The sequence below is a fragment of the Balaenoptera musculus genome, chromosome 1 (genome assembly GCF_009873245.2).
Source record: "Balaenoptera musculus isolate JJ_BM4_2016_0621 chromosome 1, mBalMus1.pri.v3, whole genome shotgun sequence".
Lineage (NCBI taxonomy): Eukaryota > Metazoa > Chordata > Mammalia > Artiodactyla > Balaenopteridae > Balaenoptera > Balaenoptera musculus.
This window is the reverse complement of record NC_045785.1, coordinates 3,016,908-3,026,152: the sequence shown is the minus strand read 5'-3', so window position 1 is coordinate 3,026,152 and position 9,245 is coordinate 3,016,908.

The window sequence follows — 9,245 nt, the reverse complement described above, 5'->3', positions numbered from 1 at the left end:
AGACAACTCCCATTTCTCTTTCTTTCTTTCCTATGATTCTGCTCTGCTGCCTTCCTATCATTCATCGTTCTCTTGAAATTATTTTGTTTGCTCTGTGTCAATTGTCTTCCTCTACCTGGCATAGAAAGTAAAACCCACAGGGGCAGGACCATGTCCATCTTGCTCCTCACTGATCACCAACATGGCAGAGGTTCAACAAGTCTTTGTTGAATAAGCAGATGGACGGATTTTCAGCTAATTGCAGGAGCCACAAAGAGATGTTTCTCTCTTAAGTGCATATGCGAGTAGTGCCTTCTTAAAGAACTCCCATGCTGCAGCAAGAATGAGAGCTGAATCTCAACAGAACTCAGTATCTTTTCCCATCCTAACTTGTGCAATAGCTCCTTGGAAGAGCCAGGGTAAGAGAGCCCAGTGGAATGTCAAGACTCAATTGGGCTGAGATCTCCCTGATGAAAGAGTGTCAAAATGTGGACAAAGAAAAAGTGTGTACGGATGCCGTTTTGAAATGAGAGGTTTGAGAAGATCCAGCCTGACCATAAGAGAGCTGCTGGTCCCAGCCCTGAACCTCAGCCCTGGTTCCTCTTATTATCTTCCAAGATAAGCATCTTGAGCTACTGATGATGGTGAACCATCTGGGAGAAGAAGCAAAAGAGATGGAATATCTCTATGGGCGATAGAGTCAAATAGAGACCATACAGGGCAAAAGTGTCTATTTTCTATTGTGTCCATTTCGTGAGCTAACACATGGGAGTGGACATCCACACACAGAATTCCTGAAGACCAAAACCTGTAAGGAAAGTTCTGATTGGTGTTGAAATGTGGCCGAGAAAGAGTAACAAACTTGTCAGAAGTAAGAATGTTTGAAGAGGGCAAGGTCCCTGTAGTAATTACTGAATTCCTGGTGGTCAAATTCAGAAAGGTGGCGGGATCTGCTGATGAGTGTAGGTTTCTAAGTTTAAAATGTTCCGTGGAGGACTGAGATGAATGTCTGGGAGTTGAAGGCAACACAAGAAGTCCACCCGCACTCAGGACTGGGAAGGACTGGAAACACTTCGGAGAAATCATGGCTTCCTAAGTGGCCTCTCCTTGGACACTGCTGGACTCTGAGTCTGGTAGGAAAAGGTCAGGAGGCTTTCCTGATCTTGCCTGGAGCATCTTCCCCTCGGCACTCAGAACTTGTAAACGAAAGGAATTACACCCGTTATTTCAACCAGATAAAAATGGCATCAAGTACACATAGAAGTGATTAAGCCTAGAAATAGACTTGACCACACAGCAGAGAGTTCCTGAAAGCCAAGCCCAGTTGTTTTAAAAGTTTTAAGAGTCAATAGGTAGGCAAGGGACAGAGGTGATGTGCTGCCCAGGGGCTGATGATTGTGGGGTTTCAGACTCCCTGAGGGGATAAGATGGAGGTGGACAAATCTTTGGGGACCTCACCAAACAATAGGTGAGTACCTTCCTTTGAGTACCTTTCTTGAAGAAGAAAAAAAAAAAAGCTAAAGCAAATGTAAGAACTGGGGCTCTGGGGCCTAAGAAGTTACAGCTCTGAGGTTGATCACAGAGGGATCGCTGATGGATTCTGAAATCCAAGGAGCCAAGAAGAAGGAACACTGACGGACCCAGGACATCACCCCAGGGCTGAGGAAGGGTAGCCGGGCCAAACTCATCAGACACAGATACATACAATGCTTGGACACGTGTACACGGGGCCTGATTCAGGAAAAAACCCCACGTTGTATCGTTTCATAGACTTGACTGTGGGTGGAGCTGAGTTTTGTAAGCCTGCTCACTTTTCATTTGCTGTCTCCTAGTATAGAGATCGTGTTTCCAGGTAACCATTTAAAAAATAAAATAAAACATCTCTACACACACTTCCTCCATCATCATGAAATGGTAGGCTTCCCCAAAGTGGACTTGTCTTGACAGATGTTAGACTTCCCGGTGGGGAACTGCAAGTGTGGCTTGTCTGGTGGCCTTATGTGCGTCCCCCAGCCCTGCCCTGAGCACGAGCCAAGGGGCTTGTGTGTGTGTGTGTGCGTGTGCGTGTGTGTGTGTGTGTTGGGGGCGGGAGGGGGTCGTTATTTTCAGGTTCCTTCGAAAGCTCGGTACCACCCGGGGCTCAGGCATCCCGAGGGCAGCCCGAGGTCCGGGGAAAGGGCCGAGCTGCAGTCAGAGGTGACGCAGTAGTAGCTGAGCTGCATCCCTGCCAGGAATCCCAGGCTCTGCTGTCGGTGGTAGAACAGGCCCCACAGCTACCACCTCCGTCTCAGAGCATCCGACACAGAGCGGCAGGTCCCACGGCCCTGAAGGGTGCTGACAGCCCTCAGCTGGCACTCACACCAAGCTGTGCTCGCCTGAGTCAGGAAGGCCCCAGAGCCTCCCTCCAGCGGGAGAGTGACCGGAGGATAATGAGATGGGTGAGCTGGATGCCGGGTAGAGAGTGGTGCGCCGTGGAGTGCCGTGCAGTGAGTCTAGAGCCTGGAGGCGATGGATGCCAGGGGTGGATGTTTGCAGCGTCCTGTTCAAGCTTTGGGGGCAGATGGGGAATGACAAAACGAAAACCAAAAGTCCAACTTTCCTACTTTTTGAGCAGTTATCACCAATACCGATCTTAATGGGTGCGACAAAAATGACGTTTTCCCTCCACTGGCATCATTTTACTCTCCCATATTTCAAAAGGTACCAAAGCCAACTTTTCAAGCACATTTCAAGGTGTTGCAGAGGGAGCCTGGTGGAAGAATCAGGTCACCGGCCTGACCAATAAGTGGGAGGGGGGTGGGGGGAGTTAGTTCCCTGCCTGCCAAACTGGTCTGTGGCATTGCAGGACCTACTGGTGAAATCACTCATAGGGGACAGGCCACATGCACCGAATCTGGGGTCCCCATAAGGAGGGCACGCCCTTTGTCTAACTGGGAAGCACGAAGCCCAGATGGACCCCCCATCCCTTACAGCGCCCCCCCACTAACCGCACGATGGGGCATCAGGGCGCCTTTGTAAGCTGAGGGCTGGGAGGGAGTATTTTCAATGAAGTGTGTGGTTGGGATCCTCTGTAAAGAGACTCCTGTCTGGGCCCCTATTTCCACTGGGAGGCTCCACAGTAGAATTCCTGATGGCAGGGCACACAGGTTGACCAATGGGAGCCGACAAGAGACAGCATCTTTGCCACCATCTGCACCAAAATTTAAAGTCACTCTTGGGCTCAAGAAAGAGCAGGCAACCTCTGAGTGCCAACATGTGGGAAAGAAACGCAGAGCTCACTGACCCAGGGATCCAGTGCTCCTTGCCTAACGAACGGGGAGCTCACATATTTCTGAGTTCTGCTCTGACATATGCACACACATTACAAGGATATATTCCTTTAATTTTTGCAACTGGAAAATTTCTTTAATTCGGTCTATGCTTGTATAACACAAAGATGGCCAAGAATCCACCAGCCCCCACCAATCTGACGCTCAGGCCCATCTGTAAGTGGCCGGCCACACACGTGTGCACATGGCTATTAGGTAGCTTCTTCAAACAATTCAATGAAAAAAGATTGTATTTATATGTATATAGATTACATATATGTATGTATGTATATAAAACCATGGCATTCTTCATTCTGGCCCAAGATAATAAATCACACATCGCGCCACTCACCAAACACCTAGCAAACGCAGGACATGCCATTCAAGGGCCAGTTGGCGTGCATCAAGGCCACCTGGCATGGATGGCAATGGGACACCAGGTCACCAGGAAGAAGACGCTCTCTCGCGGAACTGCATTTCCGATGTATGCATATATATGTGCGTACGTGTGTGTGTGTATGCGCGTGTGTGCCTGTGTGTGAGTTTGCAAAGTAGAAAACACCAGTTCATTCTGTTCATACTAAGCATGTTAAAGAAATCAGATTTTGTAACCGAGAACACATTTTTTCTTTAAAAAGGAACATTGAAGGTCTTCAAAAATTGCTACAGTACAAAAAAGGGGTGTGTGTGTATGTGTGTGTGTGTGTGTGTATGTCTGTGTGTCTTTATATATTTATATATGTACATTAACCAGAAATAGGAACTCTATCGGAAGAGATGCCCACTCCTGTTTTCTGTAAGATTTCTCCTCGTGGTTCGCTTGGCTTCGGCTTTGTCACCAAGTCTCTCGGGTCAGTACATGGCACATAATGGTATTATTGGCACAGGTTCAAAATCGCAGTACAAATCCCAGCTTCCGGTGTGTCCTCCTGCCCTTTCTCTGTCTCCAGCTCTTTCTCTTGGATCATCTTCTTTCTGTTCCCCAAAGAAGCTCTCGGAGAAGGCAGTTCCCCATAGGCGTCGGCATTTTTATAAAAATATATTTGGCCTATAGCGTCCTGCTCTGTGAGTTCCCCACCGGCAAACAGAAGTGGTAGGTGGGGGGACCCTCCCCTTAGATAGTTTAGTTTTAGGTTTTGTGTTTTTTTGTAATTTGTAATTTTTTTTTTTTTTTTACAGGTTCACCAACGGAATCCTGCATGGAAAGAAAACAAGGAGAGATTAAATGGCAGCGAGCCGAGGGCAGGAGGTGTCTACGCGACCCCTCTGAGCCTCCGTCACTGAGACCCAGGTGCACGGCTCCCTGGCTAATGACACCCAAGTGTCCTGGGGATGCCAAGGCTGTCTCACTGAACCTGGTCACCAGGGGCTGGTACACACGCTAGGAATCCCGGGGGGAACCTCGTGTTAACTACGGTAACTGATGGAGTGGTCCTCCTGCCTGCGTGGGAGGGGGTCTGGGCTTCACGAGAGGGCGCTGGGCCCACCCCCAGCATTAACTCATAAGGGGTGTGGCACCCCAGGCCTGCAGGTGACTGAATGCATCCAGCATCCTGCTCGCTCCCTTTCCAGCTCCCACCACCACAGGCAGAGGGACCGCCAGCTCCGCAGAGGGAACCCCAGCTCCACAGAGGGGCTATGGGAAGCAATGGAGTCCATTTCAATCCACTGCTCAGCTGGACACTCGCTGAGGCTGGGACTCAGGAGAGGCTAATGGATTGCATCAGAAAAACCACCTCCCGGATCTCCCCAAGAGGTGATCTTGCTGGAGAGAGAAAAAACGTGAACCACCATGCTTGCAGGCCAAGTCAGCGGGCTGCAAAGAAGCCGGTGGCTCTTGCCCAGCCTGGTGGTGCCACCTCGGAAAATGGGGACCCCAGAGTCATCCTGCCTCAGTGACAGACCCCTAAGTCAGCATCCCCCAGGGAGTCAGAGAACTACAGCCATCCCGGGCACGGCCAGGTGAGTCGGGACGCCCCACAGCTCGGGCCGGAGGGGCTTTGGCTCAAAGCTGCAGCTCCATTATGAGGATGGGGCCATGCCTCTCTCTGCTGTCACTCAGAGCCCTCACCTGCACCCACACTGCAGGAAATGCGGACCCTCAAAATGGTATAAAGAAGAAGGTCATGGCACCCTTCTTCTAAAGAGACTAGGGGGTAGGGCTCTTTCTCCTGAATCAAATAAGCCCCCTGGGTGATCCTCGACAGGACAGAGGGCTGAAGGGCATCCAGGTGGGGGGACACACCTGCAGCCCGCAGGACAGCATCTGGTCAGCACTGACTCCGTCATCTTCTCCAAGGACATCGGCCTGCCAAAGTCTATTCCACGTGGGGAGGGGTGGCAGTGCCTGTTCCCTCTCCAGGACCCCTCCCAGTCTGGACGAGGAAGGCAGGGCCCCTGCTCATCACCTTGCCTTGCCTTTTACCTCTAAATGACACCTGTTTGGACAACTCCAGGAGGCCAAAATGGGGCATCTACTCATCTCTTGTGGGATGGCCTGCCCTGCTGTCAGCAGGGGTGTCATCACGTGTGATGAAACGGACATCCCGTCAGATGTGTGCTGGACCACTTTCGGCAGCATTACTCCAGCTGTGCACCGGCCCCTCCCGCCCCCTCCGCTCTCTAGGATTTGGGGGTGGGAGGTGGTTAAAACAGAGAGGAATGTCCCTCTTGTATGTCTGTTTTCTAATCTTTGGAAAGTTAAAAAAATGTGGAGACAAATCCTATGTGATCCCCCCTTATATGTGGTCCCTAGAGTTGTCGTGGAGATGAAGAGTGGAATGCTGGGTGCTGGGGGCTGGAGGAGTTACTTAGTGTTTAAGGGAGACAGAATATCAGTTTGGGATAATGAAAAGAGTTCTGGAGATGGATGGTGGTGATGGTTGTGCAAGCAATTGTGAATGTACTTAATGCCAGAGAACTGTCCTGTTAGAAACAGTTAAAATGATCAATTTTATGTTCTGTGTATTTTACTACAATTTAAAAATTTTTAAAAATACATTGAAAAAATATGGGGACACTAAAAGCTGGGCCTTGTGACCATTTGCCCTGTCCTGGGACAGTCTCCAGTTTGAGCTGCTGCCCGCTGTCCCAGCAGGATGACCACCGCGCCCCTCTCCACCCTCAGACGGGTCCAGGGTGGGACCGTGAGCCACAGGGCCTCCTTCCCTAAGAAGGAAGGTTTCCTTGAGAACTGTAGCCTGGGGCTGCTCTCCTATCCTTTCTTGTGACCTTAACCAGACAGATCAAGGAAGGTGCTGCTTCTGCTGCTTCCCTGGGGCTAGCGTCTCCCAGGGGTTTTTCCAAACAGATATTATCTGTCGCTTAAAAGTCTTCAGTGCTTCTACAGTGGCTCCTCAGATTCTTCAGGACAAGGTCCCGCCCCCTCTTCCCCCATCCCTCCCTCTCCCTCTCCCCCTTCCAGGTGGCACCCTGGCCTCAAATCGCAAATCTCCTACCTGAAGTCCCCCAAGTTTCTGCTGATGGTCACCTCCCTGGGGAGACCTTTGTGGATACCCCCTCCTTTCCTAAACGTAGTCTCTGTTTCATTTCTGTTACAGCATCGGTTCTATGGCTCCTCAGGCACAGGACGACCTGCACTGGTTTGTATCTGAGCATGTATATGTCACATGTCACCCAGGTGTCACAGGGTGCCTGCCAGGTCCACCTAGGTTTGCCCAGGTGCCAGCTTGGAGCCTGGCCTGGGGAGAAAAATCAACACTGGATGAAGAGAAGAGGCGTCTCTGTAAAAGGAGCTTTGTCCTTATCCCCTTATCTGCCTGGAATGACCTTCACATGTTGCCTGCCTGGGAGGATGGATGGAGGGGCTCCTGGGCCACATGGGGGCCAAGCCTTTTCCAAACCTTCCAGCATCTGCTTCTATCTGGCATCTCAGGATGAAAAAAAAGGAGAGAGAGAGAGAGAGAAGGAGCGATGGCTCCAACTCCGCGCCTTGAATTGCCATTGGAACAGCAGTGCTGGCTTCCTGCAGAGGTGACTGTCCCCTGCAAGAAGAAGGAGGGGTCTGAGGCTACCTGGCCATCTCCCAGGCCTGCCCTACATTCCAGCTGAAACCCTGCTGCTTACACTCAGCTCGTGGGGGAGGGCTCGGGTTTTTCTGCTCCAAAGGCTCAGAGCAAGAGCCTCTCAGCCTGGCAATAACCCTGGGAGGGGCGGGAGGGGGAGGTGCATCCTGCTTGGAGAAGGGCACCGGCGAGGTAGTGTACCCGGCGAGGGTGTGCATGCAAGACTCTGGGCCAGAAAGAAAAGCTGTGGCTGCTGAGAGATCTGAGCGATCGGATCCAGGATGAATTCTGACTTGGGAGAAACCAGTGCCCTCTGCTGCCCAGAAGGGGATGCGCGGCTCCTGGGCACCGCCGGGCTGCGAACCACACGGGGGGTCCTGGGCTTAAAGATCAGCATCAGCTTTTGCAGAACAAAGAGAACTGGCAGAAAGCAGCAAGGCCTCCTGGAGCGTGGAGCCTCTAGTTAGTTTCTCCACTTCCCGAAAAAATCTCCTTCCCCACCTCCTGGAGCGTGGAGCCTCTAGTTAGTTTCTCCACTTCCCGAAAAAATCTCCTTCCCCACCGGTTTCCTTGGTGCCGGTTCTCAGCTTGGGGAGACAATGGTTTCCAGGAAGGTCTGGATGTTGCTTTGAAGAAAATGTTCCTTTGATTTCCAGAAGCTGGATATTCTGTTAATGTATTTTTTAGAACAAAGTGGGAAGGCTCAGGTGCGTTTTCTTGTTTTTTTTTTTTTTTTTTTAGTTATATCTTTGGCGTGTTTTTGAAAATAATAACACATGATTTATTTCTCACTTGCTTCAGATGCAAGAGCTTTTATGACTTGTCAGGCTGGGCTCAGAATGAAGTGGCCTTGGCAAACGGGAAGATCTGAACACTGGTGAGGTTTTCTGAAGTTTACTCGCTACATGAAAAATGACAGGAAATTAGCCCAAGAGCCAATGGCAGTTGTGTGTCCAAGGTCCCTTTCTTCGGAGCAGGAAAGGCCACCTCATTTTGTCTCGTCCAGAGCATTCAATCAGGCTCCACCACGGAGGGGGTTTGAGGCAAGAGTTTGCCGGAATCTCTCGTAGAGGTTCAATCTAGGCAAACAGGCTTAACTTCTGCCCAGGCTGGGTCACCTGTGTTCACAAGCCCCGGCATTGCTGTCAACCCGCCAGCAGGGAAGCAGACTGGGCGGGGCTCAGGTCCCAGATGTACGTGTGGGTTAGCGTGAGCATGCAAGAAGGTGCGGTAACAGACGGCTGTAGCATCATTAAAAATGCATCTGGAGAGGCTTAACAGTTATGCCAGAGATAAATATCTCTGCTGGCTCTTAGACCTTAATTGAATGTTTTAGTATTAATTGCTATTTATTTAAGGGACAATAAGAACCCCAGTAAATCTGAGCCGTCTTCCTGGCTCTTCACCACTCCATCTTCATGTCCAGGCACTAACTGTAAGCATCAGGGATACTTTGAATCCAAATGCTTCCCTCCCAGTGAGTGATAAACAGTCCGTCCGAGGCACAGCCAAGGGACATGGAAGCATTTATCAAGGACTAACAAGGCTGCTCGCGGGGTCCTCCTGGTCCATGTCTGCGGGAGGAGATGGCTGGAGGGAGCCGTTGCCCTGAGTCTGCAGGCACGGTGTCTGAGCGTGGCCAAGCTCCCAGTAAGTCCCGTCGCCTCTTCTCACCTCCCCAAACCGCCCACCTGAGATCCACGTGAGTGGGTTGAACTCTTCCAACACAGAGGTGCCCCCTCCTGTAGATGGGGGTGGTCCTGAAATAGCTCCTCAGGCGGAGTTGGGAAGTGGGGTCCAGACACCTTCCGGAGAACGTGGTCCCCGGGGTCATCTAGGGTGGCACATGGGGAGAGCCTACCCCACTCCTTCTGTGCCCCGTGCTTCTGGAGAGAGAAACAGGCTAATGGCACAGGAAGGTCTTCTGGAGCAA